This window comes from Coregonus lavaretus (assembly GCF_964263955.1).
Source record: "Coregonus lavaretus genome assembly, chromosome: 9".
Lineage (NCBI taxonomy): Eukaryota > Metazoa > Chordata > Actinopteri > Salmoniformes > Salmonidae > Coregonus > Coregonus lavaretus.
This window is the reverse complement of record NC_139996.1, coordinates 7,631,760-7,658,451: the sequence shown is the minus strand read 5'-3', so window position 1 is coordinate 7,658,451 and position 26,692 is coordinate 7,631,760. Positions and strand designations below refer to the sequence as shown.

At 42.4% G+C, this 26,692-nt stretch overlaps 1 pseudogene across 1 annotated transcript in view; it reads right to left on the bottom strand.

The window, feature by feature from the left end:
• The window catches only part of LOC311134849, a 32,898-nt pseudogene extending 10,032 nt beyond the window's left edge, over window positions 1–22,866 (bottom strand). Inside the window, exons 1-15 of the transcript in view lie at window positions 22,670–22,866; window positions 21,156–21,296; window positions 20,885–21,018; window positions 20,330–20,466; window positions 20,140–20,233; window positions 19,924–20,023; window positions 18,905–19,164; window positions 18,574–18,760; window positions 18,165–18,292; window positions 17,874–18,007; window positions 6,929–7,066; window positions 6,044–6,421; window positions 5,307–5,936; window positions 3,414–3,521; window positions 1,403–1,495 (exon numbers count right to left, since the gene is read on the bottom strand). The product of the transcript in view is annotated as an uncharacterized misc_RNA (transcript). The remainder of the gene's footprint in view (window positions 1–1,402; window positions 1,496–3,413; window positions 3,522–5,306; window positions 5,937–6,043; window positions 6,422–6,928; window positions 7,067–17,873; window positions 18,008–18,164; window positions 18,293–18,573; window positions 18,761–18,904; window positions 19,165–19,923; window positions 20,024–20,139; window positions 20,234–20,329; window positions 20,467–20,884; window positions 21,019–21,155; window positions 21,297–22,669) is intronic.
• Between the last annotated feature and the right edge of the window lie 3,826 nt (window positions 22,867–26,692).

Here is a 26,692-nt window from a genome sequence, read left to right as displayed (position 1 = left end):
CGGAGCAAAGTACAGAGAGATCCTTGATGAAAACCTGCTCCAGAGCGCTCAGGACCTCAGACGGGTGAACGTTCACCTTCCAACAGGACAACGACCCTAAGCACACAGCCAAGACAACGCAGGAGTGGTTTCGGGACAAGTCTCTGAATGTCCTTGAGTGGCCCAGCCAGAGCCCGGACTTGAACCCAATCGAACATCTCTGGAGAGACCTGAAAATAGCTATGCAGCAACGCTCCCCATCCAACCTGACAGAGCTTGAGAGGATCTGCAGAGAACAATGGGAGAAACTCCCCAAATACAGGTGTGCCAACTTTGTAGCGTCATACCCAAGAAGACTCAAGGCTGTAATCACTGCCAAAGGTGCTTCAACAAAGTACTGAGTAAAGGGTCTGAATACTTATGAAAATGTGATATTTCCGTTTTTAATTTGTAATACATTTACAAAAATGCCTACAAACCTGTTTTTGCTTGATCATATGGGGTATTATGTGTAGATTGATGAGTGGGAAAAAAACAATTTAATCCATTTTAGAATAAGGCTGTAACCTAACAAAATGTGGAAAAGGTCAAGGGGTCTGAATACCTTCCGAAGGCACTGTATATATGCCATGGTGTGCACATACTTGAAAATACTCTACCAGCTGTAAGATAACCTTAAACCTATCAGAGCCAAGCAATGTGAAATATTGCCTCTGAGAATGGCTGGTGTGGAGAGGGCAGAACCAGGAAGTTATGTTGGCCTCGATGCCACCTGGCACACAGAGATCATTCTTCTACTGCTCGCTTGGTATTTTTCTGACCAGTAGGCGACACGTCTGACATGATGTGTATACAAATCCTATTTCAACTTGTTTACGCTAGTATACTGGACTACCTGTAGCTACCACTACCAGCTCTCACAGTCTCACGTCAGAATTAGACGTTCATCCATGTTTCTCAAACGTAAAATGTATAAGTGTTTAAGGTTAAGTTTAGGCATTAACTCCAAATTCTTACGGTTAAACATTAACTCTGAATGGTTAAGGTTTGGGATAGGCTTAAAACAAAAAATATCAAAAACAACTTTCTATCACTGGATTCGAACATACAACCTTTGGAATCAAAAGCAGCTGCTTAAGCCGATCCGCCATCTCCTTCCACAACCCCCTAGCAAAACCAAAACCTACTTGACGGTAACAGCGCTCATTGTTGCCTCTAGTGTCCAGTTTCCACATCATCTCCCAACGTCCTCAGACATGGATGGACGTTGAATACTGACTTGTATCACGGGTGACCTGCCTGGCTATCACCAGTGTAGGCCACAAGTTGAAGGGTAAATGGATGGTTGTTCACATCCTCAGATGCATGCTAGGGGAATGCCCATGTGGTGGCACTAGACAATTGTGTGTGTGTGTCGCCTTACTTCAGCCTTGTCAGCTGCCTTGCCCGTGTCTGCTGGGCTCTTTCCCCAGCCTTTAGTCTGTCCGGCCACGCCTACTTTAATATCAGCAGCATCCTGGGAATAACATGGAGAAGTACGTTCATTCACATTCAAAGCATATATTAGTAAGAGAGCTCCTCTCTCTCTCGCTCTGTCCTCCTCCCTCTCCTCCCGCTGATTGGCTGACAGCTGTGGTATATCAGACCGTACACCATGGGTATGACAAAACATTTATTTTTACTGTTCTAATTATGTTAGTAACTATTTTCTAATAGCAATAAGGCACCTCTGGTGTTTGTGGTATATTTCCAATATACCATGGCTAAGGGCTGTATCCAGAACAGCCCTTAGCCGTGGTATATTGGCCATATACCAAACCCCCTCGGGCCTTATTGCGTAATTGTCCCAGAGGGAAGAATTGTCGTTGGCATACAGGTACAATCACTTAACATGTTTAACTTTTCCCAGTCTCTCCTCTTTATTCAATTTTGACCTTTGAAGCACTGTGTGCCCACTGCCTACATAATAATTGTGAAGATGCCATACACAGGAGGCTGCTGAGGGGAAGACGGCTCATAACAGATCGAATGGAATGTGTTTGATGTACTGTACTTGATCCTGGACTTCCTGACGGGCCGCCCCTAGGTGGTAAGGGTAGGCAACAACACATCTGCCACACTGATCCTCAACACGGGGGCCCCTCAGGGGTGCGTGCTTAGTCCCCTCCTGTACTCCCTGTTCACCCACAACTGTGTGGCCAAGCACGACTCCATCGCCATCATTAAGTTTGCTGATGACACAACAGTGGTAGGCCTGATCACCGTAAACGATGAGACAGCCTATAGGGAGGAGGTCAGAGACCTGGCAGTGTGTTGCCAGGACAACAACCTCTCCCTCAACGTGAGCAAGACAAAGGAGCTGATCGTGGACTACAGGAAAAGGAGGGCCGAACACACCCCCATTCACACCGACGGGGCTGTAGAGGAGCGGGTCGAGAGTTTCAAGTTCCTTGGTGTCCACATCACCAACAAACTATCATGGTCCGAACACACCAAGACAGTCGTGAAGAGTGCACGACAACCTTTTCCCCCTCAGGAGACTGAAAAGATTTGGCATGGGTCCCCAGATCCTCAAAAGGCTCTACAGCTGCACCATCGAGAGCATCCTGACCGGTTGCATCACCGCCTGGTATGGCAACTGCTCGGCATTCGACCGTAAGGTGCTACAGAGGGTAATGCATACGGCCCAGTACATCACTGGGGCCAAGCTTCCTTCCATCCAGGACCTATATACTAGGCGGTGTCAGAGGAAGGCCCAAAAAATTGTCAAAGACTCCAGTCACCCAAGTCATAGACTGTTCTCCCTGCTACCGCACGGCAAGCGGTACAGGAGCGCCAAGTCTAGGTCCAAAAGGCTCCTTAACAGCTTCTACCCCCAAGCCATAAGACTGCTGAACAATTAATCAAATGGCCACCCGGACTATTTACATTGACACCCCCCCTTTGTTTTTACACTGCTGCTACTTGCTGTTTATTATCTATGCATAGTCACTTTACCCCTACCTACATGTACAAATTACCTCGACTAACCTGTACCCCGCACATTGACTCAGTACCGGTACCCCCTGTATATAGCCTCGTTATTGTTATTTTTTTTTATTTTTTTTTATTTTTTTTACTTTAGTTTATTTAGTAAATATTTTCTTAACTCTATTTCTTCAGCTGCATTGTTGGTTAAGTGCTCGTAAGTAAGCATTTCACTGTAAGGTCTACACCTGTTGTATTCGGCGCATGTGACAAATAAAGTTTGATTTGATACCATTCTACTAATTCCGCTCCAGCCATTACCACGAGCTTGTCCTCCCCAATCTCCCGTGATGCCATATTTGACCTCCAGTAGCATGAAGTGTAGGCCTAAAGACAGTGTGATGGAATACAGTATCCTCTATTTCTATGTTTAGCATTGTTTCTTATTACTATCCTGTAGGTCTCACCTGAACTGCAGCAGTGTAATGTTCCAGTCTGTCGCCTATCTTGGAGACAATAGGCGTGTGTGATGTCTTACAGCTGTAGGTGGAAGAACACAGGAAGCATGAGTACAGCTGTAGGAGGAATAACACAGAAAGCATGAGTACAGATGTAGGAGGAAGAACACAGGAAGCATGAGTACAGCTGTAGGAGGAAGAACACAGGAAACATGAGTACAGCTGTAGGATGTAGAACACAGGAAGCATGAATACAGCTGTAGGAGGAAGAACACAGGAAACATGAGTACAGCTGTAGAACACAGGAAGCATGAATACAGCTGTAGGATGTAGAACACAGGAAACATGAATACAGCTGTAGGATGTAGAACACAGGAAACATGAGTACAGCTGTAGGAGAAAGAACACAGGAAACATGAATACAGCTGTAGGATGTAGAACACAGGAAGCATGAGTACAGCTGTAGGATGTAGAACACAGGAAACATGAGTACAGCTGTAGAACACAGGAAACATGAGTACAGCTGTAGGAGGAAGAACACAGGAAACATGAGTACAGCTGTAGAACACAGGAAACATGAGTACAGCTGTAGGATGTAGGACACAGGAAGCATGAGTACAGCTGTAGAACACAGGAAACATGAGTACAGCTGTAGGATGTAGAACACAGGAAGCATGAGTACAGCTGTAGAACACAGGAAACATGAGTACAGCTGTAGAACACAGGAAACATGAGTACAGCTGTAGGATGTAGAACACAGGAAGCATGAGTACAGCTGTAGAACACAGGAAACATGAGTATGATGCAGTATACTGGAGGTTTACATGATTCAACACTAGAAATAAAAGGCAAGGAATGCTCACCCTTTCTGTGCTCTCTGGTTTAAGAATTCTGCCCTCTCCCCAATCTAAAAACACAGAGAGTAGAATACCTTGATTAAACTTGTAAATACACATGATACAACACACAGCTGATGCATATCTATTTGGCTTAACCGTGTTTACATGTTGGAGCTTGGAGTTTGCCAAAAGGCACCTAAAGACTCTCAGACCATGAGAAACAAGATTCTCTGGTCTGATGAAACCAATATTGAACTCTTTGGCCTGAATGCCAAGCGTCACGTCTGGAGGAAACCTGGCACCATCCCTACAGTGAAGCATGGTGGTGGCAGCATCATGCTGTGGGGATGTTTTTCAGCGGCAGGGACTGGGAGACTAGTCAGGATCGAGGGAAAGATGAACGGAGCAAATTACAGAGAGATCCTTGATGAAAACCTGCTCCAGAGCGCTCAGGACCTCAGACTGGGTCAAAGGTTCACATTCCGACAGGACATCGACCCTAAGCACACAGCCAAGACAACGCAGGATTGGCTTTGGAACAAGTCTCTGAATGTCCTTGAGTGGCCCAGCCAGAGGCCGGACTTGAACCCGATCTAACATCTCTGGAGAGACCTGAAAATAGCTGTGCAGCGACGCTCCCCATCCAACCTGACAGAGCTTGAGAGGATCTGCAGAGAACAATGGGAGAAACTCCCCAAATACAGGTGTGCCAAGCTTGTAACGTCATACCCAAGAAGACTCGAGGCTGTAATCACTGCCAAAGGGGCTTCAACAAAGTACTGAGTAAATGGTCTGAATACCTATGTAAATGTGATATTTTCGTTTTTGTATTTCTTTTTTGTACAACAAACACCTGTTTTTGCTCTGTCATTATGGGGAGTGTAGATTGATGAGGGGAGAAAAACGATGTAATCCATTTTAGAATAAAGGCTGTAACCTAAATAAATGTGGAATAAGTCAAGGGGTCTGAATACTTTCTGAATGCACTGTATGTGCTATAAGAAACTAATGAGGAACAGTTATCCAGGATTTTGAATGGAAGCAATCACCCTAAAAGTCACACCGATACCTCTGCTTTCTGCTTTTCCTCTGCTTGCTTAGGTGTTTTAGCTTTCTCTTCTTCTTCTTTCTTGAGTTTTGCAGCTTTTTCTTCTTCTTCTTTCTTGAGTTTTGCAGCTTTTTCTTCTTCTTTCTTGAGTTTTGCATTTTTTTCTTCTTCTTTCTTGAGTTTTGCAGTTTTTTCTTCTTCATCTTTCTTGAGTTTTGCAGTTTTTTCTTCTTCATCTTTCTTGAGTTTTGCAGCTTTTTCTTCTTCTTTCTTGAGTTTTGCAGCTTTTTCTTCTTCTTTCTTGAGTTTTGCAGCTTTTTCTTCTTCTTCTTTCTTGAGTTTTGCAGCTTTTTCTTCTTCTTCTTTCTTGAGTTTTGCAGCTTTTTCTTCTTCTTCTTTCTTGAGTTTTGCAGCTTTTTCTTCTTCTTTCTTGAGTTTTGCAGCTTTTTCTGCAGCCTCTTTTTCTTCCATCTCTTTCTTCTGTTTTTCTTCCTCTTCTTTCTTAGATATATCTTCAACGGCTTTCTTTTCTATCTCCATCTTGGGCATAATGGATATTTCAAACCCACACTCTTGTAGTGATGTAGCGGGTACAACAAATTCAATACATTTTCCTGATACTATATGCGTTTCCTCGACCTCTTCCTGTGAGATAAAATAGATTTTGTGTCAATACAACTTTCTGTAAATACAATACCACCCCCGTCCAACAATTATGCTCACTCATGTCAAAGTAGGAAGTCATACTCTACCTCTTTCTTACCCTCCACCTCCTCAGCTTTCTGTGGCATGGTTTCAGGCTTTTCCTCCTTTGTGGGTGCTTCTTTCACCTCCTCCTTCTCCTCCTCCTCTCTACTCCAGGAGTTTGTGGTCACCTCCTCCTGGGCTGGTTTCTCCTCCTTCTCCTCGTCTGTGTCTCGGTGGCACCCACTAGAGGAGGTGTCCTCTCATTGCTGTCGGTGATGGTAGGGTCGAACTTCTGTCTATCCAGTGCTTCCTTCAACCTCTTCTGCCTGCGCTCCTCCCGCTTGGCCAGGCGGTCCAGGAGTACTGCATCCTCCTCACCTCCTTCACCTCCTCCTGAGGAACTCACCTCCACACTGGAGGAGGAGGACTCTGTCTCTGTCCCACTGTGGTCAGGACAGTCACTAGCAGCTGTGGATTAACACAGAAACAAACAGGGAAAGGGTTCTACATATAACCGTGTTCTTTGGAACCATCTCTATGTAAGCAAGGGTTCTAAATAGGTTATTTGATGTGTGGAAAAGGTTCTACCTGGAACCATAAGGGGTTCTTCTACAGAGACAAGCATTACGAGAGTGTTTGATTGTCATTTTGTATCTGTAGGGGGTATTTAAAATACATATATATTTCACCTTTATTTAACCAGGTAAGCCAATTGAGAACAAGTTCTCATTTACAACTGTGACCTGGCCAAGATAAAGCAAAGAGGTATCAAAGACCAAGAGATCTGAAGAAACCCCCTCTCAGATGGGATCTTTCTATAGATCGGGGTCTTGTTCAGGAAGGAGAAAACAAGTGGAGTGAATGGGGAGGTTCTACCTGAATTTGTAGAAGACATATTTATTTCTGTTTCCAAGGATTTGTCCCCACTGTGGTTGTCCTGTGTTGCGTACCTGTGAGTGTTGTTGACCTCTGTTGTCACGGTGCTGCTGCTGGACTCCTCCCTCTCTGCCTTTTTCATCCTCTCTTCACAAGCCTTTCTCCTCCGCTGTTGAGCCGCCTCCTCATCATCATCTGTTGTGCTGAAGCCCCTGAAACCACACCAAGACATACAGTTATGGGGATTCATTAATGGGGATTTTTTTTTTTTTTTTTTTTTTAACTAGGCAAGTCAGTTAAGAACAAATTCTTATTTACAATGACGGCCTACACCGGCCAAACCCGGATGACGCTGGGCCAATTGTGCACCGCCATATGGGACTCCCAATCACGGCCGATTGTGATACAGCCTGGAGTCGAACCAGGGGGTCTGTAGTGACGCTTCAAGCCCTGAGATGCAGTGCCTTAGACCACTGTGCCACAGGGGATGTAGGCCTTTTGCCTACAATTATTACTGCCATACCAATGAATGATATAGGCCAACTGTCTATTGTGCACCATTATGATTCCTATTAATAACAAACAATCGTTCAAAGTTGTTTACATATAAATTGTAAGAAATTGAGTTTTACAGGAGGGCATTTATTGGGGTCTTAAGCCTCACAAACAATCCTTACACTCTGAGGGGTAACCAAGGCTTAACAACCAAACATTCATCCCATCTCCATTCTTTACACAACACTACATTTGCCATGTAGATATGGCCTGATCCTTATGTCCCAAAGTGTGATTATAAAGAGTACATAAAGTCATGTATATAATTTATATAAGTCATTAAGAGAGTACATAAAGTCATTAGTCATCATATACAGACATAAAGAGCTGTCCAAGACCCTATGCACACATTCATAAAGAACATGCCTGGATGTCTGTCACTATGCTAAAGGACTAGAGGAATATGCAGTGATCCTTTAGACAAAGGTACAAGGTCCGGTCTCACAAACTATTAAAATATTAATTATCATTCTTGTCAGTCAAACACTTGGTCCTCCAGGGACTTGATCCTATTTCCTCCCACACAAACCACATACCGTCTCCCAGTGATCTGACCTCCAGAACAATTACAGGTACGATGGATGGATGGGTACTTCCTGCAATACTGGAGGGAGGTTAGATCACACACACTGGTCTGTGTGTGAGCGAGATAGAGAGAGAGAGAAAGAGAGAGAGAAAGAAACCCCCCAGAGAGAGCGACCCCCTCAGTATCCCTACAGAAAGAAAAATAAAAGTGAGAGAGGAAGATAGAGGGGGAGGGAGAAAGTGAGAGAGAACTGTAAAGATTTAAAGACAATCTTGTTCTCTTTATTAACTCACCCTTTCTCCTTTTACCTTCTTCTACTCTTCTTCCTCCCTCTTTCCCTCTTCCTCCTCTCTCTCTCCCTTCCTCCTCTCTCTCTCCCTTCCTCCTCCCTCTCTCCCTCTTCCTCCTCCCTCTCTCCCTCTTCCTCCTCCCTCTTCCTCCTCCCTCTCCCTCCTCCCTCTCTCCCCCTTCATCCTCCCTCACTAGCATACAGTCGTGGTCAAAGTGTTGATATTAGTATTGTGAAGTATTGGTCTTCACAAAGTTTGCTGCTTCAGTGTTTTTTGATATTTTTGTCAGATGTTACTATGGTGAAGTATAATTACAAGCATTCCATAAGTGTCAAAGGTTTTTGTTGACAATTACATTAAGTTTATGCAAAGAGTCAATATTTGCAGTGTTGACCCTTCTTTTTCAAGACCTCTGCAATCCGCCCTGGCATGCTGTCAATTAACTTCTGGGCCACGTCCTTACTGATGGCAGCCCATTCTTGCATAATCAATGCTTGGAGTTTGTCAGAATTTGTGGGGTTTTGTTTGTCCACCCGCCTCTTGAGGATTGACCACAAGTTCTCAATGGGATTAAGGTCTGGGGAGTTTCCTGGCCATGGACCCAAAATGTTGATGTTTTGTTCCCCGAGCCACTTAGTTATCACTTTTGCCTTATGGCAAGGTGCTCCATCATGCTGGAAAAGGCATTGTTCGCCACCAAACTGTTCTTGGATGGTTGGGAGAAGTTGCTCTCGGAGGATGTGTTGGTAGCATTCTTTATTCATGGCTGTGTTCTTAGGCAAAATTGTGAGTGAGCCCACTCCCTTGGCTGAAAAGCAACCCCACACATGAATGGTCTCAGGATGCTTTACTGTTGGCATGACACAGGACTGATGGTAGCGCACACCTTGTCTTCTCCGGACAAGCTTTTTTCCGGATGCCCCAAACAACCGGAAAGGGGATTCATCTGAGAAAATGACTTTACCCCAGTGCTCAGCAGTCCAATCCCTGTACCTTTTGCAGAATATCAGTCTGTCCCTGATGTTTTTCCTGGAGAGAAGTGGCTTCCTCGCTGCCCTTCTTGACACAAGGCCATCCTCCAAAAGTCTTTGCCTCACTGTGCGTGCAGATGCACTCACACCTGCCTGCTGCCATTCCTGAGCAAGCTCTGCACTGGTGGTGCCCCGATCCCGCAGCTGAATCAACTTTAGGAGACGGTCCTTTAGGAGACGGTCCTGGCGCTTGCTGGACTTTCCTGGGTGCCCTGATGCCTTCTTCACAACAATTGAACCTCTCTCCTTGAAGTTCTTGATGATCCGATAAATGGTTGATTTAGGTGCAATCTTACTAGCAGCAATATCCTTGCCTGTGAAGCCCTTTTTGTGCAAAGCAATGATGACAGCACGTGTTTCCTTGCAGGTAACCATGGTTAACAGAGGAAGAACAATGATTTCAAGCACCACCCTCCTTTTAAAGCTTCCAGTCTGTTATTCTAACTCAATCAGCATGTCAGAGTGATCTCCAGCCATGTCCTCGTCAACACTCTCACCTGTGTTAACGAGAGAATCACTGACATGATGTCAGCTGGTCCTTTTGTGGCAGGGCTGAAATGCAGTGGAAATGTTTTTTGGGGATTAAGTTCATTTTCATGGCAAAGAGGGACTTTGCAATTAATTGCAATTCATCTGATCACTCTTCATAACATTCTGGAGTATATGCCAATTGCCATCATAAAAACTGAGGCAGCATACTTTGTGAAAATTAATATTTGTGTCATTCTCAAAACTTTTGACCACGACTGTACACTACCGGTCAAAAGTTTTCGAACACCTACACATTCAAGGGGTTTTCTTTATTTGTACTATTTTCTACATTGTAAAATAATTGTGAAGACATCAAAACTATGAAGTAACACATATGGAATCATATAGTAACCAAAAAAGTGTTAAACAAATCAAATTATATTTTAGATTTTAGATTCTTCAAATAGCCACCCTTTGCCTTGATGACAGCTTTGCACACGCTTGGCATTCTCTCAACCAGCTTCATGAGGTCATTCTCTCAACCAGCTTCATGAGGTAGTCACCTGGAATGCATTTCAATTAACAAGTGTGCCTTCTTAAAACTTTAATTTGTGGAATTTCTTTCCTTCTTAATGCGTTTGAGCCAATCAGTTGGCCACAGAGCGTGCCATGCCGTGTCTTCCCAGGGTTTATGAGGCGGGCAGAGAGCTTGAAATGGCCCATTGATAGAGGATGGGTATTATTTCACCCTGCTCTCTCACACTCACACACACACACACACACACACACACACAATGATTTACAGATGTTGTGGAGAAGAGCGGGATGGGAACCACAAGAATGTGCTTGCGTGCGTGCAATATAACGCATTGTTATCCCTACTGCCGCTGATCTGACGGACTCACTAAGCACAAATACTGCGTTTGTAAATTATGTCTGAGTGTTGGAGTGTGTCCCTTGCATTCCATAAATTAAAAAACAAGAAAATTGTGCCGTCTGGTTGGCTTGATATAAGGAATTTGATGTATAGCATTTACTTTTATTCAAGTGCGATAATTGTGTACCTTTTCCACCACCATACTTAAGTACATTTAAACCAGATACTTTAAAACTTTTACTCAAGTAGTATTTTACTGGGTAACTTCCACTTTAACTTGAGTCATTTTCTATTAAGGTATCTTTACTTTTACTCAAGCATGATAACTGGGTAACTTTTCTACCACTGACAGACGTGACCTATAAAGTGACAACTTCTCACAGAGAGTGACCTATAAAGTGACAACTTCTCACAGAGAGTGACCTATAAAGTGACAACTTCTCACAGAGAGTGACTTATAAAGTGACAACTTCTCACAGAGAGTGACTTATAAAGTGACAACTTCTCACAGAGAGTGACCTATAAAGTGACAACTTCTCACAGAGAGTGACCTATAAAGTGACAACTTCTCACAGAGAGTGACCTATAAAGTGACAACTTCTCACAGAGAGTGACCTATAAAGTGACAACTTCTCACAGAGAGTGACCTATAAAGTGACCACCTCTCACAGAGAGTGACCTATAAAGTGACAACTTCTCACAGAGAGTGACCTATAAAGTGACAACTTCTCACAGAGAGTGACCTATAAAGTGACAACTTCTCACAGAGAGTGACCTATAAAGTGACAACTTCTCACAGAGAGTGACTTATAAAGTGACAACTTCTCACAGAGAGTGACCTATAAAGTGACAACTTCTCACAGAGAGTGACCTATAAAGTTACAACTTCTCACAGAGAGTGACCTATAAAGTGACAACTTCTCACAGAGAGTGACCTATAAAGTGACCACCAGATGCTGGCATCAGGGCCGGCCCTAGCCTTTTGGGGACCCTAAGCGAACACATTTTGTTCTCTTCTGGATATGTTTTGAATCAACTTTGTTCTCAACTATAAAGACAGACTGAATTATGTGACTAATCTGTTATTTTGCCTGCAGAGAGGCTGGGATTTTGAAGACATCGATTCCAAGCTACAACTTTCTCTCTCTCTCTCTCTCTCTCTCTCTCTCTCTCTCTCTCTCTCTCTCTCTCTCTCTCTCTCTCTCTCTCTCTCTCTCTCTCTCTCTCTCTCTCTCTCTCTCTCTCTCTCTCTCTCTCTCTCTCTCTCTCTCTCTCTCTCTCTCTCTCTCAATTCAATTCAATTCAATTCAATTTCAATTCAATTCAATTTCAATTTAAGGGCTTTATTGGCATGGGAAACGTGTGTTAACATTGCCAAAGCAAGTGAAGTAGATAGTAAACAAAAGTGAAATAAACAATAAATATTAACATCTCTCTCTCTCTCTCTCTCTCTCTCTCTCTCTCTCTCTCTCGCTCGCTCTCGCTCTCGCTCTCTCTCTCTCTCTCTCTCTCTCTCTCTCTCTCTCTCTCATACACACACACACTGCCAACAGTAAACGTATCCCCTACATCTCTAACTCATACCCCTTTTTCCAGCACAGTCAACCTGTTCTCTAATGAAGGAGCAAAGCAATAGAAACATTACCTTTAAAAGGTGCATAGCCGAAAAGGGGCGATCGGATTGAATCTAGTGTGGACTAAGTCAGTCAGTCAGTCAGGTTTGGCCGGGGATCAACACTGCTGAAACTAACCAGCCTGTGACTGAGGGGATGGGAGACGGGCCCAAAGCTGTCTGGGAACAGTTCTCCAGTTATCCTGTGTGTGTGCCTGCAGTGCATGCGTGCCAATACTGCCTGAGGTTTACCAGTGCATGCAAAGTGAGATGGATGAGTTTGGCACAGAGATCAGAAACCTCTTACTGGGCTCAGAGGAGACAGAGGGCTTAATGCTCCAGTCCTGAACGTCTCATCCACCATATTAGATCCATATCACATCGTTCACATCCGCCGGCATGTACTGTATGCTGATAACTTACTGTCAAACACCTTGTGACATCGATCAATTTATTGATTGATTGATTAACAACCAGTGTTGGTTCTATTACAAAGTGCCATACCTAAGGTCATAATATTTCCTACATGAACGCTATCACACACATCTGAAGAATGTACAGAATGATCATGACCTCCTGCACAACATGCAGGTACCACTGTTCCATCTGGATTCACTGAACTACGCAGGAGACTGTGTGTGTGTGTGTGTGTGTGTGTGTGTGTGTGTGTGTGTGTGTGTGTGTGTGTGTGTGTGTGTGTGTGTGTGTGTGTGTGTGGTGTGTGGTGTGTGTGTGTGTGTGTGTGTGTGTGTGTGTGTGTGTGTGTGTGTGAGTGTGTGTGTGTGTGTGTGTGTGTGTGTGTGTGTGTGTGTGTGTGTGTGTGTGTGTGTGTGTGTGTGTGTGTGTGTGTGTGTGTGTGGGTGTGGGTGTGGGTGTGGGTGTGGGTGTGGGTGTGGGTGTGTGTGGGTGTGGGTGTGGGTGTGGGTGTGGGTGGCTCTAGATGCACCTGCTCACGCCTCTGCCTCCTAAGTTCCATGCGCTGGTCCATGTCCATCCATGATGGCCTGGGTGCGTTTCTTCTGTTCAGACTGAAAGAAACCCTCACAGACTCGGGTGAGCTTAACATCGTTACACAATGAGGCTATTTTCTCTGAAATAAGACTCTTCTCCGACAGAGGTCAGTATATGCTGAAATGAGGATGTGTAAAAAGGTTTTCCTTGATGCATTAAGTGAAAATGCCCTGTCTGTAGGGGGTGTCATAACCTTTGACCTTTGACCATGACCTTACATCAGAGGAACCCTGAGAGTGACATCATCATAGTGTTTGTAGACCCATTCACATTAAGTAGCATGGCACTGTTAAGACCCACACACAAATTTGAATACTTCAAACTGCTGCTGTATATTGAAAACATAACCAAACCCTGCTTTTCTCAGATCAGAGCTCTGGGTTGTCACACCTAAGGATGCAAGAAACACTCAACAGTCTAAACAGCCATCAGATTAGGAAATCTGATTTAATAATACTCATCATCCTCATTCCAATCCCAGTTCTCTGCTACTAACTAGGCTAATAACATAACAGACTGACACTCCCAAAGACAACAAACACTAAGTGCAGACAAAACATGAGTTTCCAGTCAACACAGAAACACACTAACATGAAACCCACTGGGACATGTACTGGTTCTCTATTGGCTAGTGGAGGAGGAAAAGTCCCTGAGCTATACAATACCTTAGCTGCAGTGAGTAGCAATGCTTAGGCTTAGTCCATGGGCAGCCCTCCCTCCTCTCTCAGAATATCAAGTCCTCAGTCTGGTCTATATCTCTGCTCTCTCTGCTACTGCACAAATCACTCCTCTCTCTCTCCTTCCTCCTCCTCTCTCTCCTTCCTCCTCTCTCTCTCCTTCCTCCTCCTCTCTCTCCTTCCTCCTCCTCTCTCCTTCCTCCTCCTCTCTCTCCTTCCTCCTCTCTCTCTCCTTCCTCCTCCTCTCTCTCCTTCCTCCTCTCTATCTCCTTCCTCCTCCTCTCTCTCTCCTTCCTCCTCCTCTCTCTCTCCTTCCTCCTCTCTCTCTCCTTCCTCCTCCTCTCTCTCCTTCCTCCTCTCTATCTCCTTCCTCCTCCTCTCTCTCTCCTTCCTCCTCCTCTCTCCTTCCTCCTCCTCTCTCTCCTTCCTCCTCCTCTCTCTCCTTCCTCCTCCTCTCTCTCCTTCCTCCTCTCTATCTCCTTCCTCCTCCTCTCTCTCTCTCTCTTCCTCGCTCTCCCTCCTCCTCTCTCTCTCCTTCCTCCTCCTCTCTCTCTCTCTTCCTCGCTCTCTCCCTCCTCCTCTCTCTCTCCTTCCTCCTCCTCCTCTCTCTCTCTCGCTCCTCCTCTCTCTCCTCCCTCCTCTCTCCCTCTTTCTTTCTCTCTCCCTACACAGTAAATTTTGAAGTGTTAAAGTAACACTTAAAGAGTTAAATTTAACACTATTTCTGAGTGTATATGGTCCCACCCTGAAATAGTGTTAATTTGACTCTTTTCATAGTGTTAACATTTTAGAGTTAAATTAACTCTAAATAGAGTAAAAATTTAACACTCGCTTACACTGAATAGTGTTATTTTAATTTTACACTAAAGGTTAAATAACACTGGAGAGTGTAAATATTACCCTTGGAAGAGTTAATCATTTACTCTTCTAAAATAACAAATCAACTCTGATTGAGTTTGATTCCAGTCCAGTTTAACACTGCATGGAGTTGACACTCAAGGTTAAAATAACTCTGATAAGTGTTGATGTTACACACTATTGTGTTGATAATTGACTATCTTGCAGTGAAAAACAAGCTCAAATAGAGTCAAATTCTAACACCGTATAGTGTCACGGAAATAAATCTCAGCAGTATTCATTTTACACTTTTTTAGTGTCAAATTACACCAAATACTCCATTAAGTGAGTAAAAATCACAACTTACCACAAAATAATGCATTTCAAATTTTTATTAACAGCTCAACTATGTCAGGCTAAAATATATTAAGAATACAAATCCCTTTTTAAAACATTGACCTTAGGTTTCCATAAAATGGCAATAGGGAACAACATACAAGGAGGAATCTGTCGTTCCATACTTCATTTGAACATCAAAAGGTTTAAAGTAACACAGTTCAGTAATGTTGATCACCTTTTGAACCCTGTCTGGATGCATCCTGACCTTAAAGGCATAGTAATGGTAATCAAAACACACTGTTTCCATCAGTTTTCCACAGAGCAATACACAGTCATCTTTCACAGCAATAATTTTGATTTTACAAAATACAGGCATCTCAAATGCTACCTCAGTACAGATAATGAAGTCACGGCGGTACTCTGTACCATGATGTTTGATCCACTTGGCAGAAAACACACTGGTAGACAATACAGACCCACATTTTAAAGCAATCTCGGGACCTTCTTTGAGCTCACTAAGTGTTACCATCTTCCCCGAACCTAAAGTTAATCTTTCCTTGCTAAAGGACTCTCGATACATTGCCATACAACTTTGGTGCTTTTTGGCTAATGTTTTTGTTACATTTTTAAAGCTTTTTAATTGCTTCTTAAAAAAATTATGTTTAGCTTCATAACGCATGCACCACATGTGCAGAACTGGGCCGATGTTTTTTATATTACGAGGGTAATGAATCATGAAGTGATGCTTTGGTAAGAGATTGATTGCAGGAAACAACTGCTTGAAGAGCTGATGATGATCAATGATTAAATGTTTGAGGTAAATGGTCATGCCTTCTGTAAGGACTGGGGAAAATACAATGTTAACAATGTGTAGAAGCAAAAGTAGAAGATGCCAGTGCTGGTCATCTGACTGTATTAAATCACCAAATAGCAAAGGCATATTACGTAATAAGCACCAAGACTGTATAGCATTCAACCCCAAATCATTACTTCCATCAAACAACTTTACTCTAGGTGGACGGTTTCGCTGCTGATTGTATCCATAGTCAAAAGCATGTATTCTACCAGCCAGTTGTTCAGCATTTAGGAAGTTTTCCTTAATGTACTGCAGGACAAGTTTGACTTCAAACTGAGCAACTCCTTCTAAAATATCGTGCATTATATCTACAGAAAAATTGTTGGCTGTATTAAAATACTGTAGTGAATTCAGCAGACAAATGCGTTTGACACCATAGATATGAGGTAGTGTAGGATCTGTTTGTAAAGTTTGACAGTGCAGTTTGTGCATCTCGATAGTTCGTAGTACAACTTTTGGATCATCTTCACAGAACACAGTTTGAAAACAATCTTTCTCAAGGAGACAGAAACGACAACAATACCTTGCCCCAAATGACTCCACAAAGCCAAATAAACCATGCAACCCAAGATTATCACCAGTGACCTGAACTATGGTACCGTGAATCACATCTTTCAATCTGGGAACTTTAAGTCCCTCTGTCTCGAGTACTTTAAGATCACTGACAAGTGGCTCAAGTATCAAATTAAAACCATAACGCTTGATGTCCTGCGCATGGAAAAGAGCACCCAAATGAATATTTATCAATGATGAATTAAAGATTGGGGGAAAATTCCTTAATGTAAAGTATATAGCACCTAATTTGTGTATACCCTTTTTAGACCCCAAGGGGTTTGCTGTTTCAAAGTCGTCATAAAATAGCTGGATCTGTATGGCATCTTTTTCTATAGAGAATAAGGGACTTTTTTTAAAATAGGCGGCATCTCTCAAGTCTGCATACACACCTTCCTTGGGCATGTGCCTGGGCTTGAACATGTCTGCAAGTTCTGGGTTTTGAAAAATGGCCTTTAGTGTTTCTAAAATAGGAATATATGCAAACTTGTCAGTTACAACGACCTGATCGTATGTCCCAGTTGTTTTGTTTCTTCTGCTGTCAAATCTTGTGCCAAGCACCTTTTCAACAGGTTCTACGATTCCCCATTTCTCTTTGAAGTGTTTATTTCGTTTAGCTTCTGAATTTAAGGGTGTGAAAGGGTTTTCCAACTTTTGCAAAGATTGTTCTATTCTGTTCTTATTTTCAGTTTCCTGTGGAGATAAGCACTGCAAAGCTGCATCTGTAGCTTGACTTTGAATCTCAAAAAACACTTCTTCCATGGAGGAAACAAAACTATTTACAGTAGATTGACTTAATCCAGCTGCTTTTAGTTGTGCAACAGCAGAGGCACACATATCTAGAGTGCTCCTGTTGGACTTTTTCAACAGAGTAGATGTGGCTACCTCGTGTTCATTAACTGTCCGTGACGTTGTAGCTGTCTCCTCTACATTAGTGGTCACTGCCTCGCCAATGCTGCTTAAATAAACATCAGGGTCAACCTGTTGGTCAATATACTCAGTGTGTTTTGTGTTTAAATGTTTCCTAAAACCAGAAAACGTACCAAACGCACAGCCACATCCAGTCTGAGCACATTTAAGCCGGAGATTTTTTCCAGGCAAGTAACCGTGAACTAATCGTAAATGCCTAACAAGCATATTTGAACTCGATAACTCAGCCTGACAAACAAAACACTTCATGTTCGAGGAGAAACTTCAAGCACTAATGAAGTAACCTCGCCCTGATTTCAGCAACACGAGGGCTCTCTTTGACCTTGCCAGCATCGATGCTGTACACTGTAGTTTGGATGAAAGTGTACATGTTGTGGAGCATGGTGTTGTAGGATGTGCCAAACACAAAATGTGCCTTAAATAGTTCGTCAAAAGCAACAAGAGAAGAGGTTGACCTGCAAGGTATGGCATTCTTGTCGATAATGATGAAGAACTGGTGGATTGCATTCTTCTTAACTCCAACAGCTAGGAGATAGGGCTGAGCGCTAGTAGTGATGGCATCGAGATGCTCTTGAATGTTTGTTCCGGTCTGCGAAGACAAATGAGGGAAAACTGTAGTTAATGGCCAAGTAGTTGTAGAATATGCAGAAAGAGCCAATACACTACTCTTATTGAATATGAATATTGAATGAATACTTGTAGCCTAATATTAGGTGTTCATACCACAAATTAGAAAAAATACAAACCTTCTTGAATACCACAAGATGTTTCTCTGCTTGGGATGCGGAAACCTTTCCTGGTCTCTTCCGACCCTGAGCGGAGGGTGGAATCAGGTGTATAAGCAGTAAAACCGATGACAGATCACTGTCCCAACCTGTAACAACACAAGTTCAATGTTAACACACTTCAGTTACGTTGTTTTCTTTACAAAAGACCCCCCAGACAGACAGCAGTTCTACATCACAAGAAGTTCTCTAACTAAAACATCCACAGGGCTGAGTCAAATCTCAAAAGTTTTGTTCAATATACTGCTACAGAACGTACTCGTAAATCTTTCACAGATCCAGCTTCTTAGTATTATGTTGATATTTAAATGTTTACACATAATGTTGATATTGCAATACAACACAAAAGGTAGGCTTACAAGCATCTTACCAAAGTCAACATCCAATTCAGTGCCATCCTCAGGAGGATCAGCTGCCAGCAAGAGTTCTTCAAGCTCACTTGTGGATGGAAGCTTTCTGCATTGTTTGATGATCTTTTTCTTGAACGTGACCGGCCACCTTTCCAGAAGCTTGCTTGAGGTATCCTCTCCGAACATTAGAACAAAATCCTGTTCAACCTGGAGTGGGGTGGTGTTGGTGACAATTTCAGTTATTTGACAGCCAATCAAATTGTATTGCGTGCTAGTTTAGCTAGCTAGTATCACTACAATGTCTTACAAAACAATTCACTTGTCATAGTATTTTCAAAATAACATAATTACCAAGCTTTTGACGTCTTTAAAACGTGGAAACTCAGACAGTATGTTGCTTGACTGCTGGGGGTCGAGGATCATTTTGCGGCGATACACAAACGTCAGTTCCATTTTCTTCTTGATTGTGTCTGCATCAGCAGAATGTTTCATCAGTGAGATTGCTTTGTTGCACTCATCATCAGTCAGGGCAGTCTCTGGAACAAACTGGGATTCTCGTCTGACAGTCGGTCCTCCAGACATGTCTTCACCAGTTGATCCTTTGGCTGATTCTACACAACACGGGAAAATTTCAATCATGTCAAAAGTTTTAGTAGCCTGGCTAACTTTTAAAGGAAGTACTCCACTGTAAAATATACTTTTTGAGCTGTAAACTAAATGATATGAATGATATGTTTGATGCTAGGGAGTGTGGCAAGCTGGTTTAGCCAAGGCCAAATGGGAAGAAGGCCAAATTACAGGTGTTGGCCATCTGAGGGGCAGAGGACAGCAAAGGGGGGGGGTGGTTACATGATATATATGAATGTATATGGAGCGTGATAAAAAGGTGACCTTGAAATTGTGGCGTTAATGGCGACGCAAGGAAAAAATTTGGGTGCACCTACATTTTGTGCTGGTGCACCTAAATAAAAAAGTTAGGCGCACAAGTGCAACCAAGACAAAAAGTTAGTGTGGAGCCCTGCATCAATGCTGGTGTTAATATTGACATTATTTCTTCACAATTTATGAAATCTGCAGTTTGTGGGTTGAAAAATGTATGAAAATGCCATCTACTGGTTTAAATCACCCTAAAGTTTGCAAGGCCAGTTTGCCAGGGGTTGCCTCGACCAGTCAGTGTCGAGGCAACCCCCCCTTATGTCACAGTCCTTTGTAGGTCTCTGATGCATATTTTCTTTAAATTTGCTAAGAGGGAGGGAGCTAGCAGAATTGAAGGATGTAGTTACACATTATACTATATGTCTGAGAAATAGTGCAACAAATGCAATTATTGATCTAGCAACTGTTTTGTTCCATACATTTTCCAGTATTACCTCCGAATGATGATCGCCTGTCTTTGGCGGTGCCTCTCTGAATAGTTTTAATCCTCCAGGCCAAGTACCCAGTTCCACTCTCGCCATCATAATAATGCTCCTTGAAGGATGAAAGGATAACAAAAATGGATACTTCATTGAAAACAACATGGTCTGGTAGGATTCAAAAACTTCCAATAATATTTAACATTACAACTATTACTGTGTGCAACTCACATAGCCATTCTTAGAGAATGGGTCACTGAGGTACGGGAATAAGGTCACTATTCCTTTGGCATACATTTCTTTCACCTGTCTGGGTGGAGATGTACTGCAAAATTGAAGAAGAAAGGATTGTGCAGTCATATTCACTTAGATTCAGATTTAGATTTACAGATTGAGAACACAAGGACTATTAACAAATTACCCATTCATTTCTGTCATGTCAGCTGCCAGCATGTTCACCATTTTGCGTCTTGTTTCATCCGTCAAGGACTTGGTTCGGTTGTATTCATTTATTATACGTTCCCCACCGGTTTTGTTGGTAAGAGCTGATTCCACCAACTTAAAACAAAATGCATAACAATTCTGCATGTTATGTCCACTGCAAATAAACTGGAAATAAACTAATATGATGTCAGAGGATGTCCCGATCCAATCTCAAAGATTGCAAGTGCTACAAAAATCCAATGAAAAAGCCAATAATGGTAAGAAACTCCCTCCAGACAGCGACAATAACTTGAATGTACTCGAAGTGTGCACTGTATTATCAATAAATAAATAAAAGTATCTGATCAGGACTCAATATCAGCAGATACTTTTTTTAATCGGATAGGGCGCTTAAAAAAACTTGATCGGGACATCCCTAATCAGGACTTCAAAAATGTTTTGAAACCATGTAATTTACAATGTATATTAATGTAATTTTAATTCTCTGAGAACAGATTCAAGAACAGAATTTAAAATGTCAGAATTGTCTTACTTGCTTGGCTTCTGTATCCAGCCTCTGGCGTTTTCTGGAGGGGCTATCTGAAATAATGACTGTATCCTCAGAGTCCAAGGTATCAAGGGATGATGGTTGGGATTGCTCAGAAGAGGCCACCATGGAGACAGATTCTAACCATGATTTTTAGAAGAAAAAGAATTATATATAGTTCCCTCATAATCTAAGACACTTATTTAATAGACACCATGAACTTCATAAAACAAAGAAATAACGTATTCATTAATTAGTCTAATTAACTGAAACAAACCTGAGTCATATTTGATGGTTAGCACCCCAGTTGAGGGATCCTTTATAATATCCTCAAAAACATCATCATCCAATTCAGTCCCTGAACTGTCAACAATTTTCACACCTTCTGTTACAGCTGGGACACCAAACTTTGCAAATGCTAGAAAAAACAGGGATAAAAGCTTGTGTAAACAAAAGTAAATCATTATTTATATAATAATTTCACTGTGTACACCTACCTTACCCTATAAAATAGGTTTTAAACAAACACTATTAAGTGATTAAAATGTTTTTTTTTGTAGCATCATAACTATACCTTAAGCAATGCATCCACAATTAAAGTGTAGTTACCAAGGGCAAAACAGAAGAAATTTAGACGTACAAAAATGGACCAGTTCCAAAAACCTGAGAACTTAACATGTCCCATCATTTTAGGAATATTCCAGTATATCAATTTTAAACAGCTAAATTCAGACAGTTATTACTAACATTGTCAAATTCTTACCTGCAATCAAAAAGTCTTTCAGATTTGGCTCAGTTATTCTGACAAATTTTTGGACATCTCCAAGTTTAGCTTTAAGCAGCATGCTCCCTGCAAATAGTATCAGTACAATTTCTCACAGTTAAAAAGTTGATGGTCTTATTTTAGCAGTATTTCCTCAAATATAAGAAAAAATATTGTTTCAAGCCACCAAAGTGCTGAGAAATGATCAGCACTTTTGCAGAAATGGCCAGTTAAATTGAAGTTACTGTCAAACACATTAAAAAGGATAACGTCTGATTTTCATCCTTGTAACATTAATGTTACCGCCTTGCCCGCACAATTACTGCAATTGTTGGGTCTTGGTATATTATAGAGTGTGGTCTAGACCTACTCTGTCTGTAAAGTGTCTTGAGATAACTCTTGTTATGATTTGACAATATAAATAACATTGAATTGAATAATGTTAGCTAAACGTTACACCATAAGTGTGTGCTAAGATAGTGCTTAAGTATTTTAACAGTACTGCTGCTGCTTTGAAACCCGAAAGTCATTTTGTATAATATCCAGGAAAAAAATAAAGGCACACCGCTTAAGCAGTGTCCAAGGTTAATGTCTACCCGCCGTTAACATAATAAATCCATGCCACCCGCACATAGTTAGCCAGTCAAGCTAACGTAGCTAACTGTAGCTAGTTTAGCCAACTCCCCTTAGTCTTTGCTATGTTCCTGTAATATCTGAACGTTAACAAGAAGTACACAATCCCCCCTCCACGTTGTATTAACATAACTTACAATAAATCGGGCTGACATTGTCTAGTTTGAACGTTATGTTCGTCAGTTAATGTTAATTAACGTTAGCTTAATACTGCTGGCACATGGACTGGACAGAAGTCAGTCACAACATGTTAACGTTAGCCTTTTTAAAATTCGACATTTTAAGACCTAAAACCAACTAGAGTGCACTGTTAGCAACGATATAAAGTAATTCTTAAATGCTGCTTCTGTTAAAATGACAAATAATGTGTGTATAGTCGCTTAGGAGAAACTTACCGCAGTCATTCCACATGAAGAAAATGGCGCCGTGAAAATGTGTGGTCCGTTTGAGACGAGTCGTAGGTGGGCGGAGCTTTCCAGAGTACGTCTGACACTGCGTCTTTTAACAACGTACTTTTTCACCAACACTGGGCGGTATCTTACTCCAACTGTTGTAGTAATAACTCTGTAAGAGTCAATGTACTTTGACACTGCATATTTAACACTATGGAATTTACTGTGTATACCCCCCCCTCTCTCACCCATCTCTACCTCCCTCCTACAATATCTACCTTTTCTTTTTTAGTCAGCTTGTGTTTACAGAGCTGTCACTGGTTAGCTAAACTCAGCAGTGCTGGCTTGAATATGGTGTTAAGGGCAGGCTAAGCAGGCAGGAAGGGGGGCAGGGAGGGAGGCTGGCAGGGAGGCAGGCAGGGAGGGAGGGAGGGAGGGAGGGAGGCTGGGAGGCTGGGAGGGAGGGAGGCTGGCAGGGAGGGAGGGAGGGAGGGAGGGAGGGAGGGAGGGAGGCTGGCTGGCTGGCTGGCTGGCTGGCAGTCTCCTAAATTGTTTCCTGCATTGAGCCGGAGGCCTCCACTTCCTCTGAGCGGCCAAAATTACCCCACAACTTATTTTTCAGCCCACAGAGTGGAACAGGGTAGGGGCAGGACGCAGGACTCAGGGCTGGTGCAGAGACAGGAAAGACACAAACATGCCAGGGAGATACTGCGCGGCCCCAGGACAGTACAGTACAGCGTTGCAGATGGTATTCCCTCAAACCTCTTCCATCCCTCTCCCTCTGCGCTCCAGAAGCCAATGTCTATGGCACTCACATAATGCCATGATGTCATTATGAAAAAGAAAAACAAGAGAAATATTTGTGCATTTACAGCCTTGGTATTGGACGATTTCCAAATTTTCTAAAGTGTGTCTCAACGCTTCTCATCACGGCAGAAAGGAGGAAAAAGAGGTTCTGAAATTCACCACATATTGTAAATGTAAATAACAAAAGAGATTTAAGAGAAGATATTACACTGGGTATCTCTGCCAAACCTATCTATAAAACACTGTGTTAGTTAGTCATAATACATCTGTATTTAGGGCTGTACAGCCAGGCAGACCAGGATGTATTTAGTGAAGTGCAGTCCATTTCGTAACATTATAAGTCTGTAGAAACCCTTGCTAACTCACAAACACTAACGCCAAAACTCTGACCGGCTGGCTGATACAGCTCCTCTGAACTGAGATGTGAAATCTGTCAGAGCAGCCCAATTTCTTAAATGATACGTCACCATATTAACTCAACATTATTTGATGTAGGACATTGATGATTTTACGTTCACAAGTGACTGACTGACTTATTATTTGAAGGTTGTGCTGTTCAAAGAGAGTCTGCTTCCACTGAGAAGAGACGTGATTGGCAGATACAAAAACAGAATAGTCGTTGAGGAATAAACAGATGCTGAAAGAAGTGAATTATGGGATGGGTGTGTGTTCATAACTACTGCCAATGAAATGCTCTTTTGATATGATCCTGATCCTGACTTGGTATGTCATTGACAGCTGCCTCTACTGTAAATTCACATTGAGTTTTAACCAACTAGCCAACAGTCTGTTCAGTCACTCTGCTCACTGCCAATTCCATCCAGAGTGAGACGAACAGGGTGAGGATGAGGGAGAATAAAACAGTCACAGAGCAAGGTAACACAATGTGTAATTTCTGAAGACTGAAAATTCATGTTTTAACTTCAGTCTCAGAGAAGGTGAAGGAAAAAGAAACCCCAACAGAAACAGTTCAATTCCAGACATTTTGGCTTAGAACAGTTAATAAAAAGAAATCAAAACTCCTCGCTGTTGTTTAAGGCTCCAGTTTCCTGTGCATTTTTAAAACATCCCAAAAAATATTTAAGATATTAGAGGCTGCTATCAATTTAAATTAGGCCTTGGATGTGTTACACGTCTCCCAGTTCATAAAATATGAATGATAATACGGTAATACGGCAATCACAAAGCAAAGCCAACAGAGCGAGCGAGCCTTCTTTCATATGTGTCTACTTATTGGGTAACATGATAGCTCATTGGATCATTGGGAGATGGAGTGAACTGTTATTCTCCTGTTCAGTCTCCTGAGTGGCGCAGTGGTCTAAGGCGCCGCATCGCAGTGCTAACTGTGCCACTAGAGATCCTGGTTCGATTCCAGGCTCTGTCGCAGCCGGCCGCGACCGGGAGACTCATGGGCGGCGCACAATTGGCCCAGCGTCGTCCAGGGTAGGGGAGGGAATGGCCGGCAGGGATGTAGCTCAGTTGATAGAGCATGGCGTTTGCAACGCCAGGGTTGTGGGTTCGATTCCCACGGGGGGCCAGTATAAAAAAAATATATATATATATGTATTCACTAACTGTAAGTCGCTCTGGATAAGAGCGTCTGCTAAATGACTAAAATGTAATGTAAATGTTATCACTCTTCATCTGACCCACTGTCCCGCCCCCTTGTTTGCTGTCCCTACTCATGTTGACAAGTGACAACTGTGAATTCCAGGGGTGAAATATGTGCACAGAGAGGAGTGACAGGACTGGACAGCGAAGGTTTGTGACATCACATCAATCTCAGCATTCAATGAATGAGAGGAGACAGACCAGACAAAATGATAATGTTGATCTCATGGATTGTCAGTCCTTGCCGCCATAGATCCTTCTATACATTTGAGAGTGGTTACAGATGTAGGATCTTAATTTGAGCCAGTTTGATACAGCAGGAAAATAATCCTGCAGCAACAAGAAATGTGAATTATTATGTGGATTGTATATTTTATTATACTGTACACTGAGTGTACAAAACATTAGGAACACCATCCTAATATTGAGTTGCACCCTCTTTTGCCCTCAGAACAGCCTCAATTCGTCGGGGCATGGACTACAAGGTGTCGAAAGTGTTCCACAGGGATGCTGGCCCATGTTGACTCCATTGCTTACCACAGTTGTGTCAAGTTCTCTGGATGTCCTTTGGGTGGTGGACCATTCTTGATACACACAGGAAACTGTTGAGTGTGGAAAACCCAGCAGCGCTGCAGTTCTTCACACACTCAAACCGGTGTGCCTGGCACCTACTACCATACCGAGTTCAAAGGCACTTAAATCTTTTGTCTTGCTCATTCACCCTCTGAATGTCAGACATACACAATTCATGTCTCAATTGTCTCAAATCTTTAAAATCCTTCTTTAACCTGTCTCCTCCCCTTCATAGCTTTCACCTGGATTCACCTGGACAGTCTATGTCATGGAAAGAGCAGGTGTTCGTAATGTTCTGTACACTCAGTGTATATTATAATTAATTTGTAGGGGTTCATACATTCATACAAATCACTAACTTTAGAAGCCTTTTTAAAACTCAAATACACTACAAGTTTGCATTTGCTGCTTTGCAGGAAAATTCTCAGCAACAAAAGAGTAATCAAATTAAGATGCTACAGCTGTAAATTTCTCCATCTATCAGATTTATAGCAAACCATGTGGTGGCGCTGCCATTTTGATGTTTTTCCCGAAGGAATGGGCCTTTAAACGTAGCCTTAAGAGGTAATGCGGGGTTTCTCGCCAGCTACGATGGTCCACTTCACTGCTACTGTCCCATTACATGTTTTATCTATCAGAGGCTTAAAAACAGAATGGGCTTACCATGCCTGTAACCACTTTAACCAAATAAAATAATCAAAATATAGTCTATGTTTGCCAGAGCACAAAAAGGAATGCAGCTTTCTTAAACTAAATGTTATAGTAGCGCCATGCTCTACCAACGAAGCTACACAGGACTACATGGGACATCTACACTGATTGAAGTGGATTTAACAAGTGACATCAATAAGGAATCATAAACTGGATGGAGTGGAGAGGCTACTTCACATGTGAAGAAAACTCCCAACTCCTGCTTTGGTAGCCTGGGATGTCGGTCTGCCTCTTTTCAAGCTCTTGATTGAACTTGCCTGGAGCATTAGAATTAATGAAATAGTCCCAAATGTGTGAACCCTGCCCATTTGGAACTCCAGGCAG